The sequence below is a fragment of the Lepeophtheirus salmonis genome, chromosome 14, assembly GCF_016086655.4.
Source record: "Lepeophtheirus salmonis chromosome 14, UVic_Lsal_1.4, whole genome shotgun sequence".
Classification (NCBI taxonomy): Eukaryota; Metazoa; Arthropoda; class Copepoda; order Siphonostomatoida; family Caligidae; genus Lepeophtheirus; species Lepeophtheirus salmonis.
In genome coordinates this window covers 30,457,043-30,474,955 of record NC_052144.2, presented here as the reverse complement: position 1 = coordinate 30,474,955, position 17,913 = coordinate 30,457,043, and the positions used below count along the sequence as shown (strand labels likewise).

Genomic DNA, 17,913 nt, shown 5'->3' with positions numbered 1-17,913 from the left:
ATGTTCATGATTTTGGTAACCAAAAAAGGCAAAATATCCAAAAAGGAAATACCTGAACTCACATAATATATATCCTCAGATACAGAGGATAATAAATGTCTACAAGGTCTCAAAAATACTCCATGAGTGATCAAGAGAAGGAGATGTGGCCGTTTCTTTGTAAAATTCTGATTCCTATGGACTTCCTATCTTTTTTAGCTTATCTTGAATTTCATACTAATACTGGATCAACCGTTATTATTTACTCATCTCTGTTATGCAAGAAGTTATGTTATGAGTAATTTTATTTACAAGTTTCCTATGAGTGACGTTGTAGATTACATAATTATCTGTTGATTGCTATGAAAAATATTATCTTAGTTGTTACCATGAGCAAACAGTACGAGGTGAGGATTGGGATAGCAGCGCTCCTCCGCGCGGGATTGTCTCACAAAGCCATAGGGGAGCAGACTGGTGCCTCAAAGACGACGATTTACAATATCTTCTATGCATGGAATCATTGCAATTCGTAGCCTGGTAGACGCCTGGTACTACAAAGGTATTTCTTGCAAACTCCATCCAGGAGAAGGTGGAGCCGAATGAAGAAGGCCTGTGCTTATTTCAGAAGAAGGTTTGAAAAGGTTATTGAAGCTTAAGTAAATTATTTAAGTATCCATTATTTGTGTATTTTTTTAAATATATATCTTAACATATAACGATTTAATTGCCATTTTTTTAAAAGTTTGATTACGCCAATTTCACTGCTGGACCCTGTATCTCTACATAAACAGCTGAACATGGCAATCATGTGTGTAATGTAATTTGTACCTTTCTATTCCTATTTCTTAATTAAAGATAGTTGTAAAATAATAATAACATACATGTGTACAGATAAAGGTATATTAATGCCTTTCATTATTTTTCCATGAAAAACTAAATTATGAGATATATCAAATAATACAAAGCATTTCATGTTAGGTAGCATGAAATATTTATATTTTTTTAATTTATTCATTTGATTGTGGAATTACTCTGTCGGGACTTTTTAAATAAAAAACCATTTAAATAATGATATCTAAAACATGAACATATGTCAGTTATAAAATCTGCAAAAATTAGATTCTTAAAATAAACTCTAAGCAAAAAGAGAAAAGAAAAAATCCACAACCAAGTAACAATTGGAATCAAGAAACAAGTAAAAAATAGATAAAGGGAAAGTTGCAAAATGTTGGGTAAATTAAATTATGAGGAAGGGATGTTTATGAGTATACCTTTCATTAGAGTACATGTACTTATTAACGATGTACGTTTGATAATAATGATATAGTTCAGTTAGAGATAATTATATTAAAGGAATTATTAGAAAAATAATCCTTGAATTTTATGAGAATTTGATTTACAAACTCTAAAAGGAGGGAATCAAAATAGGACATATCCTTCCCAGAAACTGGCGTCTTGTTACAGATTTTAAATCTGGAGGATCAATAGATTATTGAGTTAACATAAATTTATGATTTTCTGAAATTACAATCTTTCACTATTTATAAGTATTCTTTTAAAATACCTAAAAATAAAAGATTTTTAAATCAGCAATTATTTTTGTCATTTATTATAACTGTTTGATATAAAAAATCCCTAAAAAAAAGATTTACACATTATTTAGCACTTTTTTAATAAAACAACGGTTTGAAACTCTGGAAGATCATAAGTAAGAAATTCAATTTTTTTCTGTTTAATGATTCATTAGTTATTATATATTTGTAAATGCATGGAATTTCAAATTGCTCCAATCAATGATTTTTAATACTCACGTATCAAATGTAATATCTTTTGGGGGTTAAAGTGTTAAGAATGCATCTAAATTATACACAAATTCATTCCATGGATTAATCTCCGTTCTAGAGCGCCATCATATAAATCAGCCAATTACGCCATAATCAATCTATTTGGGTATTTTGAGTATGGTGTTATCTTACTACCATGAAAATGTTTATAAGTTATGACTTTTTATCGGTATGCCATTAACATGCATTGTTTATATGGTTAAAAACTTATTTAAGTATTTGTCATTGTTATAACTATTAACAGCAAGCGTAGAAAAACACCCAAAAATAACTTGCCATTTAATTGTCTACTTTAAGGATTTGGTCATTGACATCATGGAAGAGATGCAATTCTATTTGGTTTGCTATCTACATACATAAATTGTAAATTTAAGTGGCTAACTATAATCCAAATCAAGAATGCTTAGTAAGGCCTTCTTTAAAAGTAGCTATCGTCATATAATATTTCAAACCAATGTAATGAACATCATATGCTGAGAAATTTAGCATTGTTTGATTTCTCTCCTCTGTGAGCCAAGACAACAATTATTCTTGGCCAGAAAATCTATAAATTCTTGATAGAAATATTTTTCGAAGACAGTTTCCTTCCACAGATCCGGTGATCCGGTTGCAAAGATCTTCGCAAAGGCAGCATAAGTTGTCTTAGCGAAATTTCCCAAGGCTGAGGTGTAACAATACTCAATACCTACCATCATAAGGTGGCGTTTTGGGACTGCAGAAGATAGAATATCCGTTCCACGTGAGGCAAGGATAAGACGTACCCAAATATAACCATATTTGCATGTAAGCTTGCAGGGTACTGCATGAGTCTTACCAATCTTATTACCACAGAAACCTCATCTAACTGGGACAATGGAGAGTTTGGCCAAAATAATGGCACCGCAGTTAGTAGTGGCATCCTTTTTGGAGCATTTTACTCAAAGTCTGACGTGCCCATTGAAGTATCCAATAGTAACAAAGGCCTTGCAACGTGTTTTCTGATTGAATTAGTAAAGAGTTCAAGATGGAATCAATTTTAAGTCTCTTATTATGGACAAAGCAACCCCATTTAACTTAGCAATGGTATTTGATGGGTCAAAAAGATGCATTTTTTCCCTTTCTTTATTTTCAACTGAATAGTAAATATTTTTATCCTAGACCATCACAGCAACAAGTTTTGAAAAATATTGCACCTTTTGTTATTTTTAAAGACATACTGCCCTTTTTTTTTGCATAAAATTAGAGGTTATTAATTGTTTTTAGCACTTCTTTATTAATATTGTTATGACGGTTATTAATATTCATGATAAACATTGCAGATCATTAATCAGTCTAATTGAATTTCCTCTCTATTTTATATATTAAATCCTTTTGCATTTGATTTCTGGGTCGCTTCATAATCCATTATACAGCAACATATTTATTAGTGTTACAATTTGTACCTATTCAAGATTGCTATGATTTACAAAGGTACAGAGCTATTCTACTTGAGTACAGCCTTTATAATTTTCCATGAACAAAGACTTTATTTGGAGTCCAAACCATTTGAACTTTGAATATTGGGCTTAATGTTGTTTTTAAATTGCTCAAATTTTAACACTGATATTTTGTGAGAAGTTAACAGTCGACTGAATTTCAATATTCTTCACATACACGTTATGTATGTACAAGGTCTAACTTAGCTATTAGAGAAAAATATTCATTCAGATTTGTGGTTCCTAACACATGGTTACTTCTCACTTCTTGCCCATGGTTACAATGAACTAATTGAAGTAATATCTGTGGTTTTTTCAGACGGTTACAATCAATATTAAATAAATGTCAATCAAAGCTTCAACTCAAAACTAGGTGGACTCTTAGCAAAATGTCAGGACTTTTAATAAACTCAAGGCATGAAGACTTGGAGATTTCAAGATGGATTACATGACTTCATACGATGTTTTACTCATAAATTTTTATTGATGCAAAGTTTGAAGTAAATTAAGTAATGGTCAATGGTTTCATAATGGTTAAAGTTTCATACACTGATTGAGACTGTATTGACAAAAATCCGTTGTCTACCAAATATGAATACTAACATTTATAGATAATTACGCTGGAACACCATGCATCAAACAAATATGATCAAATAAAGACTTTTATCGATCTTTCTTTTTCTTCTCTTCTCAGTTTCTTTATCTTCAAGATTCAAAGATTTAAATTTTAGATAAGTATTTTTTTTTCTTATTTTCTTTCTAGATCGTGACTTATCTTTCCTATCTATTTCTTTATAACTTTTTTTATCCAACCTTACATATTATGTATATCTTTCTAAATATATCTACAAACATACACTTCCACCAATAAGATAACCATTCAAAAACCATGTGGTGCACCTGCTCCTCTCAATGCCGTTCAGGCATTTCAATTGTCTTTACAATTAACTCCCTTGTTTCGGTTTTATTGTTCACTTAATGTATAGACTTTTTTTTTGTCATATGTTTTAACTATTTTTCGAATTCCATTTTGCATCAAGTGCACATTTCAAATTTCCTACGTGGTCATTATAAAATAAAAATTATGATTTTAAATAAAACTGAATCATTAAAATAGAGCAAAAAAACTCTCATGGATGTCACACAGGATCGATTTTACTTTCTGTAGGTATCTTCAAGTTATATTGGGCCAGACAGAATCAGTGGGACTACGCCGCAGTCCTTGACTTTATAGGAGGACCGTTACGACACTAATGTTTACCAACTGTTTTTTTGTGAACATCTACCCACAAAGCTAAACAAATAGCATTAATACTTTGTGCTTTAATTATTAAAGGCTATGCACCTCAAATTTAAGGTAACATCATCAAACTATAAAAGCAATATTTTTATGTAAATGGTTTTTTTTTACAAAAGTCCCACTGTTGCAAAAAAAGATAAAATAATAAAATAAAGAAGCTGTATTTAACAATGGCTCAAAGACATCCTGGTGAACGGATTAGAAAAAGTAGCTTATATTCTTTGCAATGCTCTAATAGACTCATATGCCAAAACATAACTCAATCAATATAGCCATTTTTGAGTTTATACATCAAAAGCAGATAGGCATAAGTCTACAAATGTATTTTTTAGATAAACCATTTTGGAAACAGTGGTCTGCAAATCAAGTCATTCTGAAACTTTAATCGACCCTATCGTCAATGTATTACAAGGACAATTTTTCTAATCCTCATATCAATACTCAAAAGCTTCAAAATCATCTTGGCTTTTAAGCAATCCATTTATGTCTGGTTAATATCTTCATTTAAAACGTGATCCCTTTTATTATTTTCGGATATATTTCTATCCAAAAAAATTTCTAATAAAGATATATGCAGATCTTTTTATATTATTCTATTGATTTCATCTATTTTCTAACCTATATCATTGACCTTTTCAGTTTTTATTGTATTTTTGATAGGGTCATTCTATGACTGTATTCCAAGCAAGTGAAACAACTTTTAAAAATGCTGATGACAAGTTTTATGCAATTGAAGTTCCTCTGTATTACATTTCAACGATTTTATTTGTGTTTTTAAATATTTTACAGATTCCAAAATAACAATTCGTTTCGCGATGAATATGAATAATGAATCATTTGCTCAAATTTTCTTTGTAATAAATTTGAAAGATCGTTATTTATCAATCTGTAATATTCAAGTATTAAGCAAAAATCACTGCCCCTTGTATCCATTCAATTACTCAAAAGTTTTATGATAAGAAGCGAGAATTATATTATAACTTCTACTTATATATACAAGATAAGATCGTATAGCTGAAAGGATTTTAATGAATCTTCAATTACGCAATAATACTTCTTCTTAACTAGGATCAATTTTTTTAGATCAAGAGAATCCATTGTCTGTAAATTTGACTATAACCTTCAAAACCACGAGGACCAAAAAATATTTTTTTTATCGGTATCGAATTACTTTTTGTATCATTTGAAGTAAATAATACAACGACCATAAACATTGAGTTAATTCAATACGACAGCTAAATTATTACTTATAGGTATTTTATTGTATAAATAATTCGAAATAACTCAATGAATAAAAAGAATATGTAATTTTTTGAAATATCATTTTTTATTACATTACGTAGGTACCAACAAATTTAATTAAAAATAACGATTTTATAAAACACCAATTGGGTTTAACTATTGCAAAAAGTAATATATATGATTTCATGAAATAAAAGAGTTTTTGTATTTTATAGTATTGGAATAACTTTTGACAATAATTCAAATTGTAAATTTAACAAAACATTTTAAGGAGGCAAAATTATTTAGTTTTAATACAAATGATGTCATTGAAAAAGCTATCTACGTATATACAATGAAACAATTTATTATCTCAACATAATCCCTCATAGTAAATTGCAAAAGTTCTTTACTCGGCCCTAGGCATTAGAAGATACTAAAAACTCATTATGTTATATGAAAAATAAAATGTTTCTATTCAGTTAATTGAAAACTATGTAATATAAAGGATAAGTTTTGTAATTTTTGTATAAATTTTCTACCCTTCTTTACTATTATATTGACTATTTTATACTAAAATTGCATCCAAATAAAGGTAATTGATAATTAGTAAAAAGATTGGTAATTATCAATTCATTTGATTTTATATATATTTTCTGTTAAAAAGGTTGTTAAAAAAGATTTTATACCTGGGAAATATGACATAACTTTTAATTAAAGATCAAAAATGTCTCATTCTAGATCAAAATGAGATTATAAATATTTCAAACGGTTTTTTTTCTTTATTAATATTAATACGATGGTGTTTTGTGACGCGAGGAATCCAACAAATAATATTTATTTGATATACAAGCCCTGGCTCCTGGTTGTACTTGGCTTTGAAATGCCTGCTAATCCATACTCATTGAATGAAAGTACATAATTAAATAAATCAGTGTGGGAAATAGTATATCTACTAGTGTTACCAGGATAAGAATATTGTCGTACTGTTTCAATTACAACAATACGTTTCAGTATTTTGATACTTTTTAAATTTAGAGTAAAAATGTCATAAAAGTTCATTCGTATACACTTATAGGGACGACGTCCCCTGAATGTTGGTTTGGGGCGAAGCTTGATCATTAACATGCGGAGTTTATTTTTATAAAAGAAAATTTGTAAATTAATTTTTTTATAGGGGAATTTTGCGGTACATTTTTGTATGACGTAGAAAGGCTACGGGTACTGCTTCCCAAATCAATTTAGTATAGTACCGTTCTAAATACATCAGTACTAAGGTACGACTATAGTACCAATATATCAAAGGACACTAATTAATCTATACATTATAAAAGTAATTGGGTTATTTTTCGATAAATGTCCTGATTCACGGAATTATTTTTCATTGATATGCATATATACTAACCAGACATAGAACAAAATTATCCATGTAAAAGTCACAAGTAGTTCTTAGACAAGTCAGTTTATCGGAGTTGTATAATAAAATGTTGAGTTTGTTTATTTACATCTAAGTCAAGTCTCAAAATATTAATTTTAAATAAAGTCAAGTCCCAACTGGTAAAAAGGGACTCGACTCCCAAAGTCAATCCATTCTTATTGAATTAAATTACGTCTGTTTATAAATACGAAATCAGAGTGAGAAGTAATATCATTAATTATAGGATTGGAGATACACAAAAGGTTCACTTGGAACGAATTAAATTCGTATCCTCAAGGCATGACTGTTTTTCCAAGTATCCACCGACTTTATAAAATATTTTTCTACTACTTATATATGTTTCGTGTTACGAATATAATAACGTAATACAAAGAAGTCAGTCAAACGTTTTATCTTCGGCATGCCTGGATTTAATGGTGGATAACAAAAAAGAATCATTTTTGTTATACCTACATAGTGCTTGAAGTGTTTGGAAGGTTTTGATTAATAATAATATTTATACATATATCTTTATAAATTATGTTTATACTTTAGAAATATAGTTGGAGGAACTGATGGGGCTTCCAGTAACTTTATAATGGAACATTAGCGTTCTCTACCTAAATATCTATTACTTTTACTTTATATATCTATATTTATTTTTATATAGAAATGTATAACGTATAAGAAACGCTAAGATATTCATACAAACCAACCTATATCTCACAGAAAAAAAATATCCTTTTTTTTATTGAGAATAATATATCAATTTGGACAGACAAGGTACATTAATCACCAATAGAAGTTTTTCTATTTTTTTTTTTCGTTTTCTCTTTTTAACATGATCATATCATCAGTAAAAGTATGTTGGATGAGGACTGAATCCTTTTGTAATATCATACCTAGTAATGTATAGATACAAATTTGTCATTCAAACTGATTTTAATCTAAATTTTATGACAGACAATCTTGGAAATATGATAATAAATAGTGAAAATATATGTACATTAAGAGGGTTCAAAATTGGAGTCATATATGCATACTGAGCTAACTATTATTACTTATTTTAATACATACTACGTATTGAAGTTCATGGCAGGATCTTGGGTGACTTAGTGAACAAGTTTATTAACTTATAATTATTAAATGAAACCGAAACAATATATTTTAGTCTATGTATCCGCTCTCAGAATTGATGGTGAGCTATAGGCATTGGAGGAAGCTGATGTTGATCCTCTGGGGATTTACTAGGCGCTCATGGGTCTAGTTAACAAAGGTTCTCAGGGTATGGGTGGTGTTGTGGCATCTCCAGCATAGCTTTGACTGTATGTGCAACTAGGGGGAATAGTCTAGGGGATTGAAGTCTAGGCTGAAGTTTTTGCAAGAAGTGCATGTTGGCCAGGAGCTACTCTTGAGGGTTCTTTGCAGTCTGAGCAGATGTTCCATTTTGTTAGAACGCCAAGGGAAAATTGCCAACGATGGATTTGATCCATGGGAGAACTTTGGTGTCCAGAGTTATGAGTTACTCATCAGCCTTCAGCCTGTCAGGGAAACAGATGGGAATCATGGCCTCCCCGTTGTATGCTACTAGGTCTAACATCATCACCACTGAAGGAGGTAATTTGTTAGTTTGACAATGTCACTAATCGATTATTCTGTCTGTTGAAGATAGGGTGAACTATAAAGGTATTCACATCTGAAAAGATCACAATGAGTCCACAGGTTCCCTTGAGGTGGGCCTGGATCTTTTTTGCATGCACCACACGGATTCTTCCCTGATGGGGACTTGTTCATCTTCCTGAAGTTGTCAGCAATGAAGGAATTCGGCTTTTTCTTGAAAGTTGACTTCAGGCAGATAAGTATATGTTCTACAACTTTGCTCGTCGGGACATTGTAAAAAAAGGACTCCTCTTAATCCTTTAAAATTTACGTAATAGAGATTGAATAAATAATAGAGACTGCGCACATATATCCTGACCTTAGTGAGATTTTAGCTGTTGAAGTATGCGCTTGGTCAGTTTTGTTCAAAAATAATAATAAATCATTTTAGTTTAAACAGTTACTTGATTTTAAGTTCTAATATTCGGTAAAGAAATAGAAAAAGTATAAATAACTTTGCATTTTCCCCTTAAGAACCATCGTAATAACGTAGATGAATGGCTGAAAACTGAGTTTTATCAGCACTTTAGTTGTAGCAATATTTATTGTACCCATTTTTCTAATAAAACAACATTTAGTTAGATTGAGATATAACATTTACTCCATTTTGATTTTAATAACTGTACAAAAAATAAAAGTAATTTGAATCGGTTAAGAGCGCATAAATATTTTCCTCATTTCTCACAATACAAAAGCCTGTAACCCAAGAGTAGTTTGTCAACATCAACATCTTAGAAATTTATTTATCTGTATTGTCTTGAATTGACGCAAATAATGAGAAAATGATGTCCTCCTTTTAAAATTCCATTCTGACTGCAATTTTGAAGCAGTATATTATTATATGTATACTATGTACATTATTCAATTTGTTTTTTTTACGTTATTACTTTTCAATACTCTGACAAATAAGGAAATGGGAAGTCAACTCCCTCTCTGAACCAAAAGAGGAGATATCAAATTCAATTTCCAGGCGATGTTGTTACCATAACTATGTATAACTATCATAGGATTAGGTACTCTTTTTGGTAAGACGAAATGAATTAATAATCCAAATCAACTCCATCTTTGTATGGTCCCATGATGTAAAAAAAAGTCCTTGAGTCACCTTGAGAAAAGAAACTGTGTTATTATTATTCTCCGACAATGGTTAGTTATGGGTACAATGGCCTTGATGGTAGTGAATTCAATTCAATACGTTTTTTAAAGTATACAAAATTCTTTTGAATTTTTGATATTTGTCATTCACATTTATGGATATGAGTGATGATACATATAGGCACAACTACATCACAAATTTTCTTTGAATACATTTATATGAAATAAAAAGTTATTTTTAAATAAAACCACAAACTTTTTTTATTAGCATATTAATAAAATTTTGTAAAAGAAATATATTATTAAAACAAATTATTTTAATATAATTTTTTTGTCTCTCCAAAATAAAAGTGTAAATGAAATTAAACTTTTGACAGGAACTCTTATTATAATATGTTTAAAAACTTTTGTTAAAAATATATATTTTTTCTCTTTTAAAATAGATTATATACAAAATAACATGGTTGGTAAGGAGTATACTTATATATAAGTATATTATACGAAATTATCTAAAGTAATTCAAAGAATTTTTAGTCTACAGGCAAGGCAATTTGAAGAAAGCAAACTGATAACAAATTCATTGACCCATTTCCCCTTTAACTAAGTCTTGAAAACACTGTAAAAGTAATAAAATAATGGCACGAGTATATAGTTCTCTGCATCACAGTTAAAAAGCAGTTGCCGTATCCACCAATATATTCTGGAATGTTTACCTTGATAATTGTAGGAATGTAGATTATTTGCTATATGAAGGACATACATATTTGGATCAATCATGTTTATAAAATTAATAGACCTTAGTTTTTTTGCCATGCATTAAAAGCTTTTCAAAAAATCATACAAAAGATGTCATATCCATTATATTGTACTGATTTTGAGTACGGGTCTAGCGATCCCAAGATTTTGACGTCCCGTCCTACAACATGAAGTATCGTCTGTATCAGACTCAAAAAAAGTATTAAGTCAAAATCTTTTATATATGAAGTCATCATACAGTGACGTCATTAATTTCACTAATTTATTTATGAACTATAAGTATTTTAATTATGTTTAAACTAAGAAATGGAGCAAAGTAGTTCAGTGAATATTGTGCTATGGAGAATTTAGGCTTTGGTTCTCAATGGGTTGTAGGCTTGATTCACTTTGGGACCCAATACATTTATGGTACAACTTATAACTTATTTATTTATCAAACAGAATAAATTATGAAATAGTTTTAACGTATCAAGTGAGATGAGAGAATCGACAGATGACAACAAAATTAAGTGTGTATTTTTGTGTTAGCGTGGTAAGAATGTGATATATATATTGACTTCAAAAGACAATTTCTACGTGAGATGAAGTAATTGTAGCTTTATACTGTTTAATTATATTTCATTGCTAGAACTCCATCTGAGCAATGAAAGGAAAATTAAAATAATTCTTTTTTTGTAAACTATTTACGTGCATGAAATATACTTTTTCCCTTGTTGGTGAGATAGAATAACAGCGATTAAGTATAGGGATTGTAATGCTACAATTAATCCATATGGCCAAGGAAATTGATGTCAATATATATAGCAAAAGTATTTTTCTTTCTCTAAGAGAGACCAGGATTTGAACACTTATTTATTGATTTCAAAACAATATCTTATTTTTTACACTATACCAATTCACTCGTGAGTAAATTTTTGCTGAATGACATTTCACCGAAAGACCATTTTGGGACTTTTAAATAAAAATGATATTAAATTTATTTATACATACGATTCCATATTTTAATTTAATTTCAAATTATATCATGATCAATAGATATTATCCATATGCTATGAATGTTAAATAGGTAAATAATTCAGTTTTCTTTTGCAAAAAATATTTTATCTTTATTAATGAACATTATTTAAGCACAAAACAGTAGTGTTTCACTGTAAAATGATTGTGGTAAAAAGAATGCAGACGAAATCGCTGCGTAGTAAAATTTTTGTGTACATTATCATTGTGAGAATTGTTGAGGGTTATATCATCGTGAAGCATTATCGCTTTAAGCAATATGGTTGTTACTAATTTCATTACAAGGCATTGTTATCGTGTGCAATTTCGTTGCAATTTTTATTATATTCGGACGATAAAATTATTGAATGATGAAAAATCTTGCCATGAAATACCCCCATATAATATCCTTAGCCCAAAGGTTGTACAGATGAAGCTCTGGGCTCCGAAGTAGTTTAAACTCTACTGCACCGCGTTTAAGCATTTATGACCGTTTTGTAATATGCCATAACATACCCGAACCACAGGTTGTACAGGTGAACAGCTGGACCCGGAGGGAGGTCAAACTCTAACATTGCAAATTCTCTAAGGATCAAACAACCCTTTGAATATCCGAAAATATAGTTGTGTAGTTTAACTACTGGTCCCCAAATTAGATTAAACTCCATCCCTGCCGCGTTTTTAAGCCATGAAATATCCCCATTTAATATTCTCAGCCCTCAAGTTGTACAGGTGAAGTACTGGACCCCACAGCAGATTATTATTTACCACAGTCACGTTTCTAAGCACCAACGACCCCTTTTAATTTGATATTACACATCCCCGACCCATGGGTTGTGCGTGATCTACTTCTACGAAAGTACTTTGCACTTTTTTGTCCAATCTTTATGTGATGTATGGTGTTAAAATAAATTCATGTACCTAAAAATATAGTAGGTATGTATTATACTAGTATGCAATATTATTTATTGGACTAATGAAGTATTACATATATACACCATTTTAAGGAATGGATTGCGCACAACCTGTGGGCCAAGGTTCATCATAGATGTGAATATTTTCTAAATTGTAGTGAGCTTAAATTTAAAAAAAAAAGGTAGTAGGGATATACTTATCTCTGTCAGCAGATATGTCGTCTCTCAATGTTACTATCACTTTAATGATATTCTATCATGCTTAGTTTATACGCTCACCGCAACTTAGACAATACATGTCCACTTCTAATATTAGCAAAACAAAAAATGATGCCTTCTAGATCACACTCTAAAATATGGGACGTTTCTAGGCACGATAAAGATAGTAATGATTTTATGTTCCATATTAAAGATTGATCATATAACCCTATACATAAAAAAAAAATACTTTTCGTAATTGAGCCATATAATAATGGCCTTCATACCTTGCCCCTGTTTATAAATTTATAAGTAAAACAAAGAATTCCTTTAAAAAAGACATCAATGAAGTATTTTTTATTTATTTTACAATTGTATATATTTTTTTAAAAATAATTATGATTAACATACAAAATACATTTTACAAATGGTAGGGAAGCACTTACGTAGATGAATAATATGTATGTCTGTGTATGGTAGGATGAATTATCTTTTATATGTAGGTATATCCTAATACAAATAAGGAATGAGTGGGAGCTCAAAATAGAAAAGGAAAGGCCGACAGTCTTATTTGTACACACTATCTGTATATATGTAAATTAGGGTGTACTGTAATAACAAAAGTTGGGAATTTGGTATCTTTTAATATTGTTTATTTTACATTTTTTCCCCTCTAAACAAAAAAATAACCATCAAACGTCCGAAAAAAATGGTCCTTCATGGACGCGTTTTGATTTGAAAATCTGTAAAATGTCGAAGAAAAAGAAATTTTTGATGTGTTTTCCTTAAAATTATCGATTTGAATCAAGTTACATCATTTTTAATATTATTTAGTATTATAGATAAAATATATATTTTGCAGCAATAATTTTACAAATTTTCTCTAATTTACCTCATTATATCAGTATTTTAGTTCCAAACGTACTGCTAATCAATCAATGTTGTCTTTTGGTACTGCGTATTATACCTATTTATTTTGATGTTTTTCTTCATTTTTAGAACTCAAATCTTGTTTTTTGATACCAAGTGTCAAATATATTATTATCAAATATACTTTCAGTCTTCATTTATTCCAAATAAAGCACCTTATTCTACCAATTTATAACTTTGGACCACGAAAACTGTCCATTAAACTCTTAAAAATATGAAATTTTATTTATCATCCCTTAATTTCTAGGGTTAATTAAACTTATTTAAGCATATTTATATTTTTATATTCTAAAATTTTCACATTTTTCACTATTCCCTATGATTGAATTATTGCTTCTAATTGTTTTGCGTGTCTTTAATTGGTGAAATCGAACGCGATTTTAGTTTTGCTCTGACATATCTCTCTTGTCCGTAAACTTGAGCTGAAGCGTTAGTTACTTATTTTACTGCACGTTTACAACTTTGTGTGTGAGTGGCATGGTATTTTAGGAAGTTGAAGCGGTGAAGAGACAAAATTAATTAAATCACTTTGAGGAATGACGGCCGTCATAAAACGCTCAGTGGTGTTGTTCCAATCCTGGATATTAGTAATTGACGTAGCATCCCAATTGTGCTTAGGTGAACAGTATGGGCGCTCACTGATATCTCCCAAATCACTTTCATCTCTTAATTCTCTTATTTTTGATATTAATAATAAATTTCTATCTTCTTGCTTACAGCTTGATAATAAAGATAGAGTAACATGCTCAGAGTGAGCATGCCCCCACCTTCCTCCACAAATTTCATGGTGATACTTTTTACTTTTGTTGAAAGTGGATCTTTTTTTTTATGTCCTGAATTAATTGTATTGGATGCAATGTATGTGATGGTCCATTTAAAATATTAGACTCTACTTTAATTTCGAACCACATATGAAAGTAAAAATTCACGATGAACTCGACAAACATACAACGTCTTTGCTTCATCTCCATTCAACCCATGTTTTGAGATCTAAAGTCTTACGAAACGACTTGCTGTTTATTGCAATTTTTATTAAAGAAGATCTTCATCAACAATTCCTGAGATAATCATTTTCGTAATGCGATAAGTATAAAATTGATCATTAGACAATCATCAATTACACTTTCTGACATTTGACGCAGGAGGGACATTGTGTTTATTTTTCTGAATTTATGATCCAAATCTAAGTCGTAAACCTTACCACAAATCATTTTCCCAAGTTTCTCTATTTTTAATAAATAAAAATAATAAAGTTTTTATATATTATTCATATAAAATAACATACTCGAAAATGAGTTAGCTCCATTTTTGGGACCATCGAGCTTTGTTATTATGTAGCATAGTGGTAATTCATTGGTATAAAGTTCACACACTATTCGAACAAGTCTATGGCCCAAAAGTTTCTCTATTAGTTCCATGATATCACCATGAACCCCTGTGGTTATCATAACCGGGTCTCCTCCAATATAGAGTAATGTTTTATCAATTCCATGTTCGGATAAAAATGAAAATATAGAGCAAGCCATTGATTTGGCATCTTTTCCTTCGGGAGCAAGATGACTAATATAGGAATCTCCTGGTTCGGATGTTAAAGTTATATGTTCTTTTTTCTCTTTTGAAGGATATATTTTGCTATTATTATCAGATGCCATAAAAAACACCCTCAATTTACTTGTTTTGAATATAATTTCAGCTCTTGATTTTCTTCAATATATTTTGAAATGTCTCTAGCAATTTTACCTTTTGGATTACTCTACTTTTTTGGTCTGTTGCTATAACTTTGTAATCAACTAAAACACTTGTAGTAATGGCTACGACAGCTCATACAGAAATGTCACATCTAATGACTTGTTGAGCTAAGGTAAGAAGTTAAATACGATTTTGCAAAGTATTTTCTAACCGAAATCTTTGTTCAATACGATCATTTATGTATATAGGATCCCAATGTTTTCTATGATCTTCTTCTGCAGATGGATCCATTTTTATATTTTGTTCATCTCAATTATGTTTGAATTCAAACAACTCCATTTCTTTACTTTTCTGTTACGTTTTACATTTCGTTGATTTTGATTCACGTATTAATTAGGTACCATAATGATTTCCTATTTGTAAGGTTCCTTTTGTTCCAAACTTTTCTCTTGGATCAAAGATAAATGTCAATTTTACCCTGGGAATCTTAGATTCTCGATTACAGAGACATTATATATGAATTGATGGACATTTTTTGACATTGTAAATTGCATTTGCACAGGATAAATAAGGACAATGACATGTGAGAATGTCAAATAATCTGTCAAGTATATGTTAAAAATGTTCCAAAACTTTTGATGAAATTTTTCCGATTTTGCCAGTGATTATTTTTAGAATATCACTTTTTTCTTAATCTTCCAATGAATCAGTTGTTCGGATAGAGATCATGATAAGATTATTTATTTTGTTCCATAAAAGTGCAGCCATCATGGATGCAGTATCGTACTTATTTAAAGGTCCTACTTAACGTTATCGAAGTAGCTGACGGCATTTTAATATGTCCCGAAAAGATGGCAAATCTGATTTTGGTAATTCAGAAGAAGGGCCAAGGTATTTGACAGTGGTAAATGTGTAGCACTTTTTAAATGCCATGTTCCAATTCTTCTACAAACTCAAATGTTCTTTGTTTTTCTTGTCTCATTCCATCTTGCATGATAACTTTTTTTAAATATTTACCGGTTAATCCTTTGCTGATAGTACAAAAGTTTTAAGGTTAATTGCAATATTATTGAAAAGTTATTATTTATGTTAATAAACAACTAATAATAGTGATTGAAAAACTAACATCAACTATATATATGTAGATCATTAAATGTCGTATTATGAGTGACATAAGATAGTTTCCGTAGTTGAAAATGATAAGTTGGTACAATAGGATGTTTTAATTGGCATAAATGAAAACTGAAAGTATATTTGATACTTGGTATCTAAAATCGAGATTTGAGTTAGAAAAACATCAAAATAAATGTGCGTAGTACGCGGTACCAAAAGACAATATTAATTTATTAGCAGTATGTTTGGAACTAAAATACTCATATAATGAGGCAAGTTAGAGAAAAGTTGTTAAATTATTGTTGAAAAATATTTATTTTATCTATAATACCTAAAAATATTAAAAATGATGTAACTTATTCAAATCGATCATCAAAACGCGTCCATGAAGAACCATTTTTTCGGACTTTTGATGGTTATTTTCTTGTTTAAAGGGAAAAATGTAAAATATCAGGCGATACCCAATTCCGAACTTTTGTCATTTTGGTACAGTCTAACGTACATACATTTGTATTTTTAAATATGGTATTGAAAAAATAAGAGGCAATAATACAGAAGGTCAATTTAAAATAGTTTGTCAATCGTGATTGATAACAAAATTTAACAAGAAAACAAGTATTTTAAGTTCCATATTTAATAGTTTGCCACTTGATCACAAATATGTAATTAGTTTTTTTCCTATCAATTATGGTTTTCAGATACATTGAGTAATTTTACCATGTTTTTCCTTAAAGTCATTTTGCCTCAATATAAAAATAAATGAAAATTATATGTTGTTACTATTTATTTTTGTTTGAAGTTAAAATACGAAATATGTATTACCATAAAATGCATTTAATGTTTGTTTACTGATAAAATATTGATGAAATTATGCTTTGGCCTCATATAATGTTTGTTCGTTAATCCATGGGTCTTTTATAGAATGAATAATCCATCATGTCTAATAATAATTGCAATCAGAGAAGTATTTAGTAATTCTTCCTTTCGAATCTTTGCCGTGTTTATTTATTTTAATTTCTTTATTATGCAAAGTTTATTTCCTATTTTTTCTAAGGTTTAAATTCATTACATAGATATTTTTTATGTATTCATTGTAACTTTGGTGCATGATTCCATCATTTTTCCAACCGAATACAATCATTTAATGCGTTTTGTAGTAATACATATTTTATATTTTGATTAAAAAATTCCTAGGGAACATCGGTTTTAACAAAAATGAAAACAATTCCCTATAAATCTAATTTGAATATATTAAGGGGAAATATCCTTAAAGCAAAATGGATTTAAGACAAAATTTCCCAAGGCAAAATGGATACAGGCAAATTATCTGTGGAATGGACAGGCTTATACT

The 17,913-nt window shown here is 29.7% G+C and overlaps 1 pseudogene; it reads right to left on the bottom strand.

Moving 5' to 3' along the window:
* Positions 1–2,305: 2,305 nt before the first annotated feature.
* LOC121128850 (uncharacterized) lies at positions 2,306–15,412 on the bottom strand (annotated as a pseudogene).
* Positions 15,413–17,913: the final 2,501 nt, after the last annotated feature.